At 34.4% G+C, this 17,500-nt stretch overlaps 3 pseudogenes; 2 read left to right on the top strand and 1 right to left on the bottom strand.

The window, feature by feature from the left end:
* Window positions 1-3,260: 3,260 nt before the first annotated feature.
* Window positions 3,261-4,778, bottom strand: LOC128288666 (ATP synthase subunit beta, chloroplastic-like; annotated as a pseudogene).
* Window positions 4,779-5,372: 594 nt separating this feature from the next.
* Window positions 5,373-7,204, top strand: LOC128288664 (ribulose bisphosphate carboxylase large chain-like; annotated as a pseudogene).
* Window positions 7,205-12,894: 5,690 nt separating this feature from the next.
* On the top strand, window positions 12,895-13,881 carry LOC128288667 (cytochrome f-like; annotated as a pseudogene).
* The last annotated feature ends 3,619 nt before the right edge of the window (window positions 13,882-17,500 follow it).

The raw sequence follows: 17,500 nt of genomic DNA, 5'->3' as shown, positions 1-17,500 counted from the left end.
TCTGGCTCGGCTATTCCACCCAGCCGAGCCATTACCTTTATTAATATTAAGATTCTTAATTAAGAAGCCAGAAAAAGCAATAAAGAAAGAAATCTATTCATCGAGCAAAGGAGAGAGAGGGATCGAACCTCGATAGTTTTTTTGTTTCGAACTATACCGGTTTTCAAGACCGGAGCTATCAACCACTCAGCCATCTCTCCGAAAGCTAATTTCTATTTTATTTTTATTCCACCGAATCGAACATGGCCATATGAGTTGATACCATCACTATGTATAGAAAGATATCGTGTGAACCTATAGGTCAATCTATTTATCTGTATATATAGATAGATGAAATGCATAATCTAGCATGCCTATTTGTGAACGTGAAATAAAAAATCACCCTCGACCCCATGTCCGAATAAAAGCGGTTAAAGGGTTGGAAATAAGTCATATAGAATCAATCGATTCATGGTAAAATCCTCTACCTTGCATTTTATTAATTTTTTTGGTCAATATCATAGAGGGATCAAATGGTATAGTTCTTTGTTGGTAGCTTGGAGGATTAGAAACATGACTATTGCTTTCCAATTGGCTGTTTTTGCATTAATTGCTACTTCGTCAATCTTACTGATTAGTGTACCTGTTGTATTTGCTTCTCCTGATGGTTGGTTGAGTAACAAAATATTGTATTTTCCGGTACATCTTTATGGATTGGATTAGTTTTTCTAGTGGGTATCCTTAATTCTCTTATTTCTTGAATCTATCCATTCTGATTCAAAATGACCCTCCCACGAATTTTTCAGATTTTGAGACACATTCAATATAGAAGTATAAGTTGCCAAAATGAAAATAAAAAAAATTAGAGGGGGGTCAGTCAAACTTCTGTAATCTGTAATGTAACTTGAATGAAATAAATAGAATTTGAATGATGAATGAAAAGAAAATAATAAAATCGAAATCATAATAAAAAATGAAAATAAATTAATAATTTATTTTAATTATACTTAAATTAAATTATTAATTTTTCTATTTAACTTAAATTAAATATTAAATAATAATAAATTCTAAATATACTAAATATAAATAATAACTAAATAATAACTAAATAGAAATAAAAATAAATAATAACTAAATAGAAATAAAATAATAACTAAATAGAAATAAAAATATATATAAAAATATATATAATAATAATATATAAAATAATATATAAATTATAAATAGATAATATAATAATAGATAGAATAATAAAATAAATAATATAGAAATATAGATTTATAAATCGAAATATATTAATATAATAATATAAATATTATTAATTACTTAATATTCTTAATATTAATAACAAATAATATAAATTAATATTAATTGCTAATAACTTGTAATTTGATTAATTGATAAGCATTTGAATTGTTATATAATTTCGATTGTTAATTGGTTTAGTAGTGGAATTTGATAAAATCGCCCTGAACTGAAGAAAGTATCTGTCCTAGTTGACCAAATATTCTTTCGTATCAAGAATCAAGAACGAAAATGCGGATATAGTCGAATGGTAAAATTTCTTTGTTAAGGAGAAGACCGGGTTCGATTCCCGCCATCCGCCCAGGGCAATGTATTTAAGATAAGAGGATAAAAGATTAGTTTGCTTTAGTTTTAAGAATATTATTTTCATTTTTCTTAATTTAATAAATTTAATGAATATTTAAAATTAATAAAATAGAAAATTCGAAAATATAGGGCTATACGGACTCGAACCGTAGACCTTCTCGGTAAAACAGATCGAACTGATTATTATCAAAATGATTCGGCCTATTTCAAAGACCCAACATGCATTTTTTTTTGCATTGCTCTTTCATTAACTGATAGAAATATCAGTTAGTCTACTGTATATATTTTTTTTCTAACAGAAAAAAGAAGACGGTTCCGTGTTTGATTCATTGTGCTCTGATTCATTACTGATACAGGAGCACTTCCAAAGTGTTTCAAAGAGGGGAAGGGTTATCTTGACGTAGGTCTGCTTCTGGCCTAGATCAACCTAAGTTAAATGGAGTCTCTACCATCCTGATTAAAAAATCAAACATGAAACTTCATACACCTTAAGATTCATAGGACGAAAAGAGCATTTTTGAGGTCCTTATACTCATTATGCCTAGCATTGAATAGACCGGGTATTCACCCTATCAATATCTCAAATCACGATGGGTTCGAATTCGGATCTTGCTAAACAGCACCCGAATCGGACCGAACCATTTAATCGACTATTGTTCTCTTGTTTTGTTCCTTCAAAGTAATGGAGTAAGACATCGATTTCTCAAAAGATCAATTCTTTTGATTGCAAGATAGACTTCCTGAAAAACATTGGCGCATCGTAAACGAGGTGTTTCTACCAACTGAGGTATAGCCCTTGTGTTTGCGATACATATTTTATCATAATATGTAGATAATTCTCTTTTGTCAAGCATGAATATTACGCGATCCAACATCATATCATACCTTCTTTGTCGGTTTGATTGGTATTGCGCTAGCAATATTGGATTTATAATCCATCGATGGCTAGGTCCTTTTCTTTCTCTTTATGATTCCTTATGATAATAAATGACCTACTTAACTCAGTGGTTAGATATTGCTTTACACATGGGACATTGGTTCAAATTCATAGTAGGTAGAACTTATTAGATACCATCGATCCCGGTGTCTACAAGTTTTTCACCCACCTTCTTTATTGATTTTCATCTTTTTCATCCCATTCTATTTCCGTTTCAATTTCAAATTTTCGTTAGATCAAACTGATTTCACTTTTGATTGTATTTGATTCATTTAATCGGCAGAATCAAATGATGTATAAACGAAGTTCTGTTTCTACGGAAATTCTTTTCGATTAACCAACTCGTTATGAAATCGCGTTGATAGCCCTCGACTCGTGTCCTCAGCTCCGTCTGAGAGCTAGATTTGCTCCTCAATTGTTTGCCTCTTCACTTCAGCTTTCGTTGTTAGCTTCCCGCTATTTCAAGAGCTTTACGAGTTTCAGTGATCAATGTCACTACACTCTTCCGTATCATTAACTAAAATAGTGATTTCATTGTTGCCTCATTCTAGCAAAACCACCCATCAGAGCTATCGTTAACCATTGGTCGTTAAGGCGTTTTCTCAAAACACCTATATCTACAGCTGTGGCAATAAGCGCGTGATTTGGCATACGCCAATTTGTCCGCCATTAGTAGACAAATGATTTCTTTCACTCTGAATCCCAAACAATCTGATTAGGGTAAGTACGCAAAGATTTAAGGTCATTTCTTCAATTTGCTCTCATTTCTAAGTTCGTAGCCTCTGCAGTAGCTTCGTCGATGTTACCTACCAAATAAAAGGCCTGTTCAGGAAGACCGTCTAATTCTCCGGAAAGGATCAATTTAAATCCTCTAATTGTTTCTGCTAGACCAACATATTTCCCTGGGGAACCGGTAAATACTTCCGCTACGAAAAGGGTTGTGATAAGAAACGCTCAATTTTTCGCGCTCTTACTTGTTGTTGATCCTCTTCGGACAATTCGTCCAACCCAAGGATAGCTATAATGTCCTGAAGTTCTTTGTAACGCTGTAAGGTTTGCTTAACCCTTTGCGCAGTTTCATAATGTTCTCACCAACGATTCGAGGTTGGAGCATAGTGGACGTTGAGTCTAAAGGATCTACCGCTGGATAAATACCTTTGGCAGCTAATCCTCTTGATAGTACGGTAGTAGCATCTAAATGCGCAAATGTTGTGGCAGGGCAGGGTTTGGTCAAATCATCCGCAGGTACATAAACCGCTTGAATAGAAGTTATGGATCCCTCCTTGGTAGAAGTAATTTTTCTGTAAAGTACCCATTTCGGTACTAAGGGTGGGTTGATAACCCACAGCGGAAGGCATTCTACCCAATAAGGCAGATACTTCGGATCCCGCTTGGACAAAACGGAAGATATTGTCTATAAATAGAAGTACGTCTTGTTCATTAACATCTCGGAAATATTCCGCCATAGTTAGGGCAGTCAATCCAACTCTCATACGAGCTCCTGGCGGTTCATTCATCTGACCGTAGACTAAAGCCACTTTTGATTCCGCAAGATTTTGTTCATTAATTACTCCAGATTCTTTCATTTCCATGTAAAGATCATTTCCTTCACGAGTCCGTTCACCTACTCCGCCAAATACGGATACGCCCCCATGAGCTTTGGCAATGTTGTTGATCAATTCCATAATGAGTACTGTTTTACCTACCCCAGCCCCCCCAAATAGTCCGATTTTTCCTCCACGACGATAAGGAGCTAAAAGATCGACTACTTTAATTCCTGTTTCAAAAATAGATAATTTTGTATCTAATTGTATGAAAGCGGGCGCGGATTTATGAATAGGGGATGTTGTGCGAGTATCTACAGGACCTAAATTATCAACGGGCTCCCCAAGCACGTTAAAATTCGTCCTAGGGTCGCTCCGCCGACTGGAACACTTAGAGCAGCTCCCGTGTCAATCACTTCCATTCCTCTCGTTAGACCATCTGTAGCGCTCATAGCTACAGCTCTAACTCGATTATTTCCTAATAATTGCTGTACCTCACAAGTTACATTAATTTGTTGACCGGCGGTATCTTGACCTTAACTACTAGGGCGTTGTAAATATTAGGCATCTTGCCTGGGGGAAAGGCTACATCCAGTACTGGACCGATGATTTGAGAAATACGCCCCAGATTTTCTTTTTCAAGCATGAAAACTCCAGGAACAGAAGTAGTAGGATTTATTTTCATAATAAAGTGAAATATGTCAATTTTTTTTCCAAAATTATCTAATACAAAACAAATCTTCGACAGGAGGTTGATCGGTTAATTCAATAAGAAATGGGGGTTAGCGCTCGATTTCGTTGGTCCCATCCAATTCAAGTGCATGCAATTGGATTGGTTCCTTATTCAATGAAGGAATTTTTAAGTCCAACCAACCTATTTTCAAAATAGGAAGTGGATAAATAAAATTTTGGGAGAGTCTTCATTTGTCCATCATTATAGGCAACACCATCCATATTATCTATGGAATTCGAACCCGAACCTCTATTTATGATTCCTTATTTCTATCTCATTAGCCTTGTTTCAATTTCATTTCATATTTTATTTTAGCATATCGATTTTTTTTACTTTACGTCCAACCTCTCCCCCTTTTTCCATCTATATTCCCTTTTTTTCATTTCAGGCCGAATTACGCCTGTTTTCACATCTAGGATTTATATATACAAATATATATTACTGTCAAGGGTGAATTTCTTATTTTATTGAGCTTATAATATATAATTTATATTAGATGTTAGAATATTAATTCTATTATATATTTATCTATTCTATTATATATATATTCTAATATATATTAGTATTATTTTTATATTATTTATCTATTTCTTATCTATTTCTATTTCATTTATTTCATTTGCATTTAGAATTTTGATTCAAAAAAAAGTAAGGAATTATAAACTTGAAAAACACGGATCAGGTTGCGCCATACATATGAAAGAATATAGAATAATGATGTATTTGGCGAATCAAATACCATGGTCTAATAAGGAACCTTTCGGATTCGTTGATAATTTTTTGAAAGATTTCTTCGAAAAGGTTTCATTAACTCCTCATTTATATCGAGTAGACCTTGTTGTTGCGAGAATTCTTAATTCATGAGTTGTAGGGAGGGACTTATGTCACCACAAACAGAGACTAAAGCAAGTGTTGATTCAAAGCTGGTGTTAAAGAGTATAAATTGACTTATTATACTCCTGAATATGAAGTCAAAGATACTGATATCTTGGCAGCCTTCCGAGTAACTCCTCAACCCGGAGTTCCGCCTGAGGAAGCAGGGGCCGCGGTAGCTGCTGAATCTTCTACTGGTACATGGACAACTGTGGGACCGATGGGCTTACTAGCCTTGATCGTTACAAAGGCGATGCTACGACATTGAGCCCGTTCCTGGAGAAGAAGATCAATATATATGTTATGTAGCTTACCCTTTAGACCTTTTTGAAGAAGGTTCTGTTACTAACATGTTTACTTCCATTGTGGGTAATGTATTTGGGTTCAAAGCCCTGCGCGCTCTACGTCTAGAGGATCTGCGAGTCCCTACTGCTTATATTAAAACTTTCCAAGGCCCGCCTCATGGCATCCAGGTTGAAAGAGATAAATTGAACAAGTATGGTCGCCCTTTATTAGGATGTACTATTAAACCTAAATTGGGGTTATCCGCCAAGAACTACGGTAGAGCAGTTTATGAATGTCTACGTGGCGGGCTTGATTTTACCAAAGATGATGAGAATGTGAACCCCAACCATTTATGCGCTGAGAGACTGTTTCTTATTTTGTGCCGAAGCAATTTTAAATCACAGGCTGAAACAGGTGAAATCAAAGGCATTACTTGAATGCTACTGCAGGTACATGTGAAGAAATGATCAAAAGGGCCATGTGTGCTAGAGAATTGGGAGTTCCTATCGTAATGCACGACTACTTAACAGGTGGGTTCACCGCAAATACTAGCTTGGCCATTATTGCCGAGATAATGGTCTACTTTCACATCCATCGCGCAATGCACGCAGTTATTGATAGACAGAAGAATCATGGTATGCACTTTCGTGTACTAGCTAAAGCTTTACGTATGTCTGGTGGAGATCATATTCACGCTGGTACAGTAGTAGGTAAACTTGAAGGAGAAAAGGGACATAACTTTGGGCTTTGTTGATTTACTACGTGATGATTTTATTGAAAAGATCGAAGCCGTGGTATTTATTTCACTCAAGATTGGGTTTCTATGCCAGGTGTTCTGCCCAGTAGCTTGGGGGGTATTCACGTTTGGTATATGCCTGCTTTGACCGAGATCTTTGGAGATGATTCCGTACTACAATTCGGTGGAGGAACTTAGGACACCTTGGGGAAATGCACCGGTGCTGTAGCTAATCGAGTAGCTTTAGAAGCATGTGTACAAGCTCGTAATGAGGACGGACCTTGCCCGCGAGGGTAATGAAATTATCCGCGAGGCTAGCAAATGGAGTCCTGAACTAGCTGCTGCTTGAAGTATGGAAGGCGATCAAATTTGAATTCGACGCAGTGGATAAATTAGATAAAGTGGAAAATGAGATAAACCAGCTTCATAAATCAAATTTGAATTCGAAGCAATGGATACTTTGTAATCCAGTAATTACTGTCGGTTTGTTGAATTGCAATTAAACTCGGCCCAATCTTTACTAAAAGGATTGAGCCGATTCTATTGTCTATATTTTGATAGATATATTTTATCTAGATATACAAGATCTTAAATACAAAAATAAAAGACTAAACACAACTCAAATTTTCTCCTGGGTCCATAATTAATCCTATGTATGGATCCTTAGGATTGGTGTATTCTTTTCATCCTATATACCACGGTTTCGATCATGGATCGAGCCAAGCATCACAACTTCTTCTACCCATCCTGTATGTTGTCCTTTTGGCTCCGTGTTGAATAGAAACTTATTGTATTAGTAGACGAGATTTTACGAAAAAGGTTCTTGATAGGAGAAAATTTCTTTTTCAATTTTTTCAGTGCGGATTTTACACAACATGGGGAAATCACTATTTCTAATTGAAAATTGATATTTCTAATTAAAAGAAAAAGAGCTCTATCCTATCATATATAATGAACTGCTACCTAGGTTCTCACAAAAGAGAATCGTTTCTTCAATATTCACTCATTGTTCGTTAATAACCCTAGTGATTGTATCTAGTATGCGTATTCTGATAGGAAATAAAATATTCAATTGATTTTTCATCGAATGACTATTCATCTACTGTACTTTCATGGAAATAGAGGCAAGAAAGCTCTATGGAAAAATCATGGTTCAATTTGATCTTGTCTAAGGGAGAATTAGAATACAGATGTGGGCTAAGTAAATCAATGGATAGCCGCCTTGGTCCTGTTGAAAATACTACTGTAAACGAAGACCCGACTAGAAATGATACGGATAAAACATTCATGATTGTAGTGACAGCTCTAGTTATTACAGTAAGGTTGATCATTTAGTTGACGTCAAAGACATTCGAATTTCTATTTGATGACACCTTTTAATTAGGGATAGTAATCAGGACCGTTATTCCATATATTTTGATAGTGAAAATCAAATTTTGAGCTTAACAATGATCATTCTTTTTGAGTGAACTAGAAAGTTTTTTTTATAGTTATCATAATTCTAGTTATATGAATAATGGATCGAAAAATGATGAGCCCCACTATCATTTTAACTTGTATGATAATGATACTAACTGTGGTTGGAATAATCACATTAATAGTTGTATTGACTCTTATCTTCGTTCTCAAATCTGTATTGATAGTTCCATTTTAAGTGGTAGTGACAATTCCAATGATAATTATATTTATAATTACATTTGCGGCGAAGGTGGAAATAGTAGTGAAGGCAAGAATTTCGATATAATAACTCGTGAAAATGGTAATGATTTAACTCTAAAAGAAAGTTCTAATGATCTCGATCTATACAAGGATTTGTGGGTTCAATGCGAATGCGAAAATTGTTATGGAGTAAATTATAAGAAATCGCTTAATTCAAAAATGAATATTTGTGAACAATGTGATATCATTTGAAAATGAGGAGTTCAGATAGAATCGAACTTTCGATTGATCCAGGCACTTGGGGTCCTATGGATGAAGACATGATCTCTGGATCCCATTGAATTTCAGTCTGAAGAAGAGCTTTATAAAGATCGTATTGATTTTTATCAAAGAAAGACAGGATTAACTGAGGCTATTCAAACAGGCACGGGTCAACTAAACGGTATTCCTATAGCAATCGGGGTTATGGATTTTCAGTTTATGGGGGGGAGTATGGGATCTGTAGTAGGCGAGAAAATCACCCGTTTGATCGAATATGCTACCAATAATTTTTTACCTCTTATTCTAGTGTGTGCCTCCGGAGGAGCACGCATGCAAGAAGGAAGTTTGAGCTTGATGCAAATGGCTAAAATATCTTCCGCTTTATATGATTATCAATCAAATAAAAGTTATTTTATGTATCAATTCTTACATCTCCTACTACTGGTGGAGTGACTGCGAGTTTTGGTATGTTGGGGATATCATTATTGCTGAACCCAATGCCTATATTGCATTTGCGGGTAAAAGAGTAATTGAGCAAACATTGAATAAAAACAATACCGGAAGGTTCACAGGCGGCTGAATATTTATTCCATAAGGGTTTATTCGATCCAATCGTACCACGTAATCCTTTAAAAGGTGTTCTGAGGAGTTAGTTCAGCTCCACGGTTTTTTCCCTTTGAATCAAAATTCAATCAAGTAGAGTCTTAAGTGAAATTTTTTTATTTGTAGTGAAAAGGTAGTTAGTTAGTTTATCAGAATCAAAGTCAAAGCCCGCGTAATGGGCTTTGACTTTGTGACAAAAAAAGGAATTGTCGAAAAACAAATTATGTGGATAATTATTATTATCATTATCCGATATTACTAATGAGTAAACCTCTAGCAACAAGATAAAAAGCGAATTTTTCCTTCTGTGAAATGAAATTGAATTTGAGAGACAAATAAAACGAATTTTATCCTCCTCTATTGCGTATGTATATAGAATTTAAATAGAGAAAAAATAGAATAGAAATATAGAGTTTTGCATCTTTCTATATCTCCCGAAAATTCTATTTTTACTAATAATCCCTGTTCTTGGATCGGATTCTAACGAATCGAATCTTTCGACAATTTGTAATAAACTCTTTCTTTATTAAATTCAAAAATGCAAATTAGAAGACAAGAACAATAGAATAATAAGAAAAGTAAGAATAAAGTAAGATAATAAAGAAAGTGGATTATCTTATCATATACATCTATTTTATTTGATTTAAAAAGATGGGCAAGTCCTTTTATTTAATTCTACATTCCTTGCACTTATTAGATATCTATTAGATATATAGATTCGCTTAGATATACTTTTAGTATTTAGATATAATTAGTATAATATACGAATTATAATATAATCGTTATAAGATATATTTCTAACTAAACATAACAATAACAGGTACAAATATTAAATTGAGGTACCCATTTTATGACAACTTTCAGCAGTTTTCCTCTATTTTTGTGCCTTTAGTAGGCCTAGTATTTCCGGCAATCAATGGCTTCTTTATCTTTGTATGTTCAAAACAAGATTTTTAGATTCGATGGGGCCAAGACCAAATCTTATCTATTTTTTCAAGACTTAGATGTCATGGATACCTATTTAGTAGAATATTGTATAACATCCGGCTTACCCGAACCGAACATAAATGAAAAGCCCCTCTTATGCATACGTAAACATGGTATAGGTTAAATGAATTATAGCAAGTGGATCGGTACCGAACGGATGTATGAAATTAAAGTCATATATCTAGTAGATCCGTATAGGCGATCATATAAAGGATGATTTTAGATCGAAGCAATTTGATGAATTCTTCTAAAAGTTCATATCAAAATAGTACTAGTTGATGAGAGTTACTCGGAAACAAAAAAGTAAAGTCGAATTTTTTGGTTATTCTCTCAATTCGAATAAAATGCAACTGGATCTAGTATGTATGAGTTGGCGATCAGAATCTATATGGATAGAATTTATAGTGGATCTCGAAAACAAGCAATTTTTGCGCCTTTATCCTTTTTTGGTTCATTAGGTTTTTATTAGTTGGAACTCTAGTTATCTTGGTAGGAATTTGATATCTTTATTTCCGTCAGCAAATAGTTTTTTTCCACAAGGAATCGTGATGTCTTTCTATGGGATCGCAGGCCTCTTTATTAGTTCCTATTTGTGGTGCACAATTTTTGGAATGTAGGCAGTGGTTATGATCGATTCGATAGAAAGGAGGAATAGTCTGTATTTTCGTTGGGGTTTTGGAAAAATCGTCGCATCTTTCTACGATTCCTTATGAAAGATATTCAGTCCATCAGAATAGAAGTTAAAGAGGGTATTTATGCTCGTCGTGTCCTTTATATGGAAATCAGAGGCCAGGGGCCGTTCCTTGACTCGTACTGATGAGAATTTGACTCGCGCGAAATTGAACAAAAGCTGCTGAATTGGCCTATTTTGCGTGTACCGATTGAAGTCTTTGAAATGAATTGCAGAATAAAAGCTTTCGCCGAGGAAAAGCTCAATCCAAGAATCCTTTTCTATAGCAGAACTAAACTGAAGTTTCTTCAGAATGCCCATTCAAACCAAAGCGGACGTATACGGAAGAGTCATAACATAAAAACAGTTTTTTTGTCCACAAAATAGTTTTTATGCGTCTGTAAATGTAAAACCGCTCAACTTAATTCAGTAACAAAATAAGCAAGAAATCGAAATACTGGATCTCATATATCAAATCGAAATAAAGACTTTCGCTTTTTATTTGCAATATTTGGAGTTGATACGTTAGATACAGATAGATCATATCTTGTAAATTTTCTACTTTTCTTTTCTCAATCGGCCCCTCCCTTTATCCTTTCTTTGTGCTCCTTAAGAACTAAAGAACTAAACAAGTGGATTTCTTTCTTATAACATAATGATAAACGTAATGATAACTTTTCTGTCTTTTTTTGTCACTCATTTTTGATCAGCATAATATTTTTCCTAATTTTTTTTTCAATTATTGCTGACTCTAGACTATATATAGTTTAGATAACCCGCGAAAATTTTCGACATATTTGATTGCGATCTTGATATAGACAGGGCGCTCCTTCGTCTCAAAATCTGAATAGAACAATCTTTATTATTTGAAGCGGTTCTTTCGGGCAGTTATCAAAAGAGGGCAATTGCTTGAATTTGATCAATTGAGATATATGGAAACAAAAACAATATAACAATAATATATATATTTCATTCGAATTCAAAGTGGATTCTTATTTTCTATATTCTGTATTCTTTTAGATTCAATTAGATTCAAGGGCTAAGCACTGAATCAAAAAACAGAGAATAGATTCATGGGCCCTACTTTATAATATAATGAAAGGCATGCTTGATAGAAAGATTAGATCACATAAAGTCAACGAATGAGGTGGGTTCATTAACAACTCACAGATGAAAAAATGGCAAAAAAGAAAGCATTCACTCCCCTTCTATATCTTGCATCTATAGTATTTTTGCCCTGGTGGATCTCTCTCATTTAATAAAAGTCTGAAATCTTGGATTACTAATTGGGATACTAGGCAATCCGAAACTTTTTGAATGATATTCAAGAAAAGAGTATTCTAGAACAATTCATAGAAGTAGAGGAACTCTTCCTGTTGGACGAAATGATAAAAGAATACCCGAAACACATCTACAAAAGCTTCGTATAGAATCCAAAAGAAACGATCCAATTGATCAAGCTGCACAATGAGGATCATATCCATGATTGCACTTTGAAATCTAATCTGTTTCGTTATTCTAAGTGGTTATTCTATTTTGAATGAAGAACTTTTATTCTTAACTCTTGGGTTCAAGAATTCTATAATTTAAGCGACACAATAAAAGCTTTTTCTATTCTTTTATTAACAGATTTATGTATAGGATTTCATTCGCCCCACGGTTGGGAACTAATGATTGGCTCTATATACAAAGATTTTGGATTTGCTCATAATGATCAAATTATATCTGGTCTTGTTTCTACTTTTCCAGTCATTCTAGATACAATTTTAAAATATTGATCTTTCGTTATTTAAATCGTGTATCTCCGTCACTTGTAGTTATTTATCATTCAATGAATGACTGAAAATGATTCACGGATTCAATTAGAATCTTTTCTTTCGAGATAAGCAAAGCATGCAAAGTCGTACTTACTTTACTCTTTTCTACCCATCAGAGAATACAACCTCTGTTTCAGCTCATTTTTTTTTCAGTTTTCAGTAAAAGTAAATAGCAGAATCGTGGCTAGGAACTATACTAGTGACCTACCTAATTTTATTGTAGAAATTTTCGGGATCAATGATTGACCATGCAAACTAGAAATACTTTTTCTTGGATAAAGGAGGAGATTACTCGATCCATTTCCGTATCGCTCATGATCTATATAATAACCGGGGCTTCCATTTCAAATGCATATCCCATTTTTGCGCAGCAGGGTATGAAAATCCACGAGAAGCAATCATGTATTGTATGTGCCAATTGCCATTTAGCGAATAAACCCGTGGATATTGAGGTTCCACAAGCGGTACTTCCTGATACTGTATTTGAAGCGGTTGTTAGAATTCTTATGATATGCAACTGAAACAAGTTCTTGCTAAGAGAAAGGGCTTTGAATGTGGGTGCTGTTCTTATTTTACCAGAGGGGTTTGAGTTAGCCCTGCCTGATCGTATTTCGCCCGAGATGAAAGAAAAGATAGGCAATCTGTCTTTTCAGAACTACCGCCCCACTAAGAAAAATATTCTTGTGATAGGTCCTGTTCCTGGTAAAAATATAGTGAAATCACCTTCCTATTCTTTTCCCAGACCCTGCTAGTAATAAGGATGCTCATTTCTTAAAATATCCCATACGTAGGCGGAAACAGGAAGGGGCCAGATTTATCCTGACGGGAACAAAAGTAACAATACTGTTTATAATGCTACGGCAACAGGTATAGTAAGCAAAATCATACGAAAAGAAAAAGGGGTACGAAATAACCATAACGGATGCCTTGATGGACATCAAGTGGTTGATATTATCCCCAGGACCAGAACTTTGTTTCAGAGGGTGAATCTATCAAACTCGATCAACCATTAACAATTAATCCTAATGTGGGTGGATTTGGTCAGGGGATGCAGAAATAGTACTTCAAGACCCACTACGCGTCCAAGGTCTTTTGTTCTTCTTGGCATCTATTGTTTTTGCACAAATCTTTTGGTTCTTAAAAGAAACAGTTTGAGAAGGTTCAAGTGTCCGAAATGAATTTCTAGATCTGTGGATTTATCAACATCAAATTTGTAAAAAGAACAAATTATTCCTGGCAATTAGGTTAGGTATAATGAAAAAGGGATGAAAAGTCTGCTTGTTTCTATTCTTCTCTAGGAATTGCTTTTACCGCATTCAAAATTCAAAACAAAATATGTATATTGTGAAGAAGACTATTTGTCTTTACCTCTTTTTTTTCTTTTTTCAATCTAAATTGACTAAATTGGGGGTGTAATTATATTCATTGTCAGTGTCAGATTTAAATGTTACAGAATAGGTTTTGTTTTCTAAATTCAATTTGAGTAGATACTAAACATAAGATAAGTAAGGAGAATAGAAAGGAAGGATAAATTAAATGAGGGAACAAATAATTACAGGGAGTATTCTTCGTCTTTTAGTTTCGACACAAGAAAAGGGTGTAAAATTCCTTTCTTGTGTCGAAATAATAACAATTCCGGGACCCGTTCGTCAAAGATTTCTATTCTTAGTTTCGATTTTTCCAGATTTTCAGAACCCTTTATTTTTCGATTTACTTATAATAGAATAAGTAATAAGGATATAATAAGTATAAAATAAGTCGAAATAAGTATAATATACTAAGTAATGGACAACCAAAAAAGAGAAGGAATCTTACCGATTTTTTTGATAAAATAGAATCAAGGCGATAAACTTATAAAATAATTTCAAACTTTGATGAAATACTAAAATAAATCGAGTAAGGTTAGACTAGTCTAGAAAAGGTTTGAATCTGGTCGACAGAAAAAAAGAAATATTAAATATATATTGTATTGTGTCATCCAATTGAGTGATTCTTTTTTCTTCTAACCTTGAAAGTATCGATAGATACTATCGAAGAGCAGATGCTATGAATCAATTAATTGAAATTGAGTTCATTTTTCAAAAATCATCGGAAAAGTGATCCATTTGTTGTCATTTATACGACCAAAATATTATGATCATGATCATTAAGAATTCAACGGGACCCTTCCTCGCGAATCAGACAAAGAAAGAGGAGGCGCTCTTTATTTATTTTATTTGTATTTTTTCTTTTAAATGAGCAAAGAGTCTATTCTAATGTGTCTATTATAATGTAGTAAAGACAAAATTTGCTTATCTTTCCTCTTCTTTTCATTTGTTCACACTGCGGCTTCTCACATTCAAAAAAGAATGGTAATACTTCATACATATTTAATTAAAAGATTAAAATAAAGAAGTTATTGAAAGGACCCAACAAAAGTCGGGTCTAGAGGAGTTCAAGGATAGAAATAACCAAGACTCATCTCAGCTACAGTACAAATAGAAGCTGATCCCTTTCATTTATTTCTTTGTATTCTCTTTCATATTCCATTTCTTCATTCCCTCTATGCGACTCTCTAGAGTTCATCTAAGTGATGCGCGATATAAAGTTCACGGTACAGAACCCTTGTTGTTCATCCTATTGTCTCGGCTCGTCCGAAATAAAATAAATATAAATAAAAAGTCTCTTCAAAAATCGAGAATCTCAATGATGTATTGTCTTTTATTTCTTTTATTTATTAGCTCATCCATAAGAATACGAATGAAACCTCAATTCCTCTGTTTGAGCTAGAAGAGAATGTACAAATATTCCTTTGAATATTCGAAGTTGTAATTAGTTTCTTATCATTCAATGAGCGTCTTGTATTTCATAAAATTGGGGCAATGTAATCCTTTACGTAAAGGCCAACCTATCCAACTTTCGGGCATTAAGATACGTTTCAGTCGTGGATGATTTTCATAAGAGATTCTCAACATGTCATAAGATTCTCGTTCTGAAAATCCGAACTTTTCCAAACCCAGAAAACAGACGGAATTCTAGGGTTACTCCTTGGAGCAAATACTTTATACATACCTCTTCCGGTTGATCTACACCATACTTATTCTCGTAAGATGATACACACTGGCTAACAGTCCGCCTGGTGCTACATCATAGGCACATTGGGAACGTAGATAATTGTAACTATACATATAAAATAACAGCAATGGAATGCCAACCTCAGGCTTTATTTGTAAAGTCTCTATTCCTTGGTAATCGAAGCCCAAAGATCTATGAACTAGCCTGTGTTTGACTAGCCAAACAGACAAACGACCCTGCATCTTTTTTATCTCTCCCGCACTTTTCTTTTTTATTTGTCATTTTTATAAGATAAGTATTTCGCATTTATGATGAAATCGAATTTATGAAGATTAATTCGTTGTCTGTTTCTGTAAAAAAAAAAATCCTACCTAATTTACTAATTCGTGGGAAGATAGTGAACCCTTGTAGTTGAAAATGTTTCAGGAGGAATCTCTGAAGTAGATGGTGGTTGATAGAGCAATCCTTGATTATAATTTCAGTATGAGTACTGCGTACAAGACAAAACTTGTGATTGGTAGTAAAACACCGATCCCCCTGTTGAGATCTAATTCGATCTTCATAGATTTCGCGAGATATTTTCTTACGAAGTTTTGTTATAGCATCTATAACTGCCTCGGGTTTAGGGGGACAGCCCGGCAAATAGACATCCACGGGAATTAGCTTATCGACCCCCCGAACAGTACTATAAGAATCAGTACTGAACATCCCTCCTGTAATTGTACACGCGCCCATAGCAATAACATATTTAGGTTCGCATTTGTTCATATAATCTCACTAAAGAGGGCGCCATTTTCATTGTTACTGTTCCAGCTGTTAAAATTAGGTCTGCCTGTTCAGGACTCGATCTTGGTACCAGCCCATAACGATCAAAGTCGAAGCGTGAGCCTATTAATGAAGCAAATTCAATAAAGCAACAACTGGTACCATAAAGAAGCGGCCATAAACTGGAGAGTCTTGACCAATTTGAAAGATCATTTAATGTAGTTGAAATAACTGAATTTTGGGTTGTTCGATCAAGTAAGGGAAATTGATGGAATTCATACTCAATGTTATTATTATTTTGACTTTTCTTTTCTTTTTATTATCTGAATATTCAGGAACTAAGACCATTCCAATGCTCCTTTTCGCCATGCATAAACTGAACCAACAATTAGGATAAGCACGAAAATGAAAGCTTCATGAATACGGGTACCCCAATACATCGAAACTCATTGCCCATGGATAAAGAAAACCGTTTCAACATCAAAACAACAAAACTAGAGCAAACATATAATAACGGATTCGAAATTGTAACCAAGCATCGCCCATTGGTTCTATACCCGATTCATAACTAGAAAGTTTTTCTGACCCTTTCTAATCGGGGCTAAAACTCCAGAAATTAGAAATGCCAAAATAGGAATAGCACTTGATATTATTAGAAATGCCCAGAAAATATCATATTCGTAAAGCAGAAACATAGACGAACTCCTATGAATGTGAAAAATAGATCGGATTAGTCGCTTCGACCTGAATTCATTGTCAAGTCATCCGCAACTGTTTGTTTAGTCAAAACAACAATTCAGTTTGATCGAATCGTCCAGTTTCGTTTGTTTGCGGTGTTTCCATGTTGCGTTTTAAGATTTATTGATTGGAATTAATCCTATTTTATTTACATTCCACTTATTTCGATTTCATTTCGATATAGTACTAATTTGTATAATACTAGTATAAATATATATTTATACTATATATAGTATAATACTATACAA

This window comes from Gossypium arboreum, unplaced genomic scaffold, assembly GCF_025698485.1.
Source record: "Gossypium arboreum isolate Shixiya-1 unplaced genomic scaffold, ASM2569848v2 Contig00248, whole genome shotgun sequence".
NCBI lineage: Eukaryota > Viridiplantae > Streptophyta > Magnoliopsida > Malvales > Malvaceae > Gossypium > Gossypium arboreum.
This window is presented reverse-complemented; position numbering and strand designations above follow the sequence as displayed.